Source organism: Olea europaea, chromosome 11 (genome assembly GCF_002742605.1).
Source record: "Olea europaea var. sylvestris chromosome 11, O_europaea_v1, whole genome shotgun sequence".
In the NCBI taxonomy this organism is placed as follows: domain Eukaryota; kingdom Viridiplantae; phylum Streptophyta; class Magnoliopsida; order Lamiales; family Oleaceae; genus Olea; species Olea europaea.
This window is the reverse complement of record NC_036247.1, coordinates 4,077,949-4,079,373: the sequence shown is the minus strand read 5'-3', so window position 1 is coordinate 4,079,373 and position 1,425 is coordinate 4,077,949.

Below are 1,425 nucleotides of genomic sequence, written 5' to 3'. Positions count from 1 at the left end.
ATTTCTTTTACAAGCATCGGCCTCTATTTGACGAAGGCTATTTGCTTGGACCGAGGCAATAGTCCTTGCCTTTTTTGCTGGACTGACAACTCTGAGAAGGGACATTTACTACTGTCTGCTAGGGTCAATTATTCAGCTGCTCGTTTTTATATGCAGAATACCAATGGTAGAACGCGGGTCTAATCTTCTGTTCTCGGTGTGATATTTGATATCAACATGACTAGTGGATGTTACAATTTTATTCCATTGAAGACATGAAATTGAAATTGATTTTTCATTCTTGCTGCTGTTTACAATTTTAATAACTTATTACTTTATATTTTATTTTGCTTTACTTTGATCTAATGCTAGAATGGTAACATCTTCCAAAGATTATTCATTTTATGGAGAATGCATAATGTTCTTAATTATCACAACTTTTACAGATTCAATCCACATTGATGCTTGAAACTCTTCGAGGAAAATGTATGTGTTAGTGAGTATTTCTCTAAGTCATGGCCAGTTTGTTTCCACGGTCTGTCTTCTTCACAGATCCATTCCTAAACATGCCAAATCCATGAAAAGTTTCCAGCAAATCTAAGGTTCCCATTACATTTCTAAACATCAAAAAGCTATTAAATAATCTAAAAGATGCACATACATTAGTTTTCAAGAAGCAGTGGAACCCTTTAATCCTACCCCAGAACAATTGGGGGGGAATTAGATGAAAAAGTTGATTGTATTTTAAACTGGTAAATGGTAAAGTGTCATGTAAACATTATGTAATCCTTTATGTAAACCTTAATGTACATGTAATAATGTCTGAAATGGAAATATGTCATCTGCTGTGTTTTGAAACTAAAGCATGATCAAGCGTCATCAACTATAGCTAGTGTAATTTTTTTTTTTTTTGAAATTCCTAATACACAAGAAAATTTGTCCTCTCAATTGTTGAGTCTATTGCATTCCATCATATATTTTCAATACAAAATATTCTAGAAGATAACCTAAATACAAAGAAGCAGAAACCAATAATATTCGCCTAACGAACGAAATGGGGTCTGGACAGCGGACACCATTGAATTTGTCTACAAGGAATTGAAAACAGGAGCCTACAGTGGATTTTGTTAAGCATTATCTGATCGCATGATGGGACATGCCAAAGAATTAGATTGATGCAGGCGGTAAGTAGTAGAGAAATGAACACTGATGAATTCAAATTTCAACGCCGCGGATATAGCAGGGGAAGAAAGATAATGTGAAAATTATTTTTCCAAATAATATTATTGGTTATCTTAAATACAAATTTCTGTTGACTTTTATTTTACAGCTGAAACTGAAAGAAATTTTAAAGGTTTATTATTAAAAATAAAATCTCGCTGAAAGATAAGGTCTTGAAAAGCAAATTTGAGAAACATTTTATGACTTAGAAAAGTAAGTTGAAGA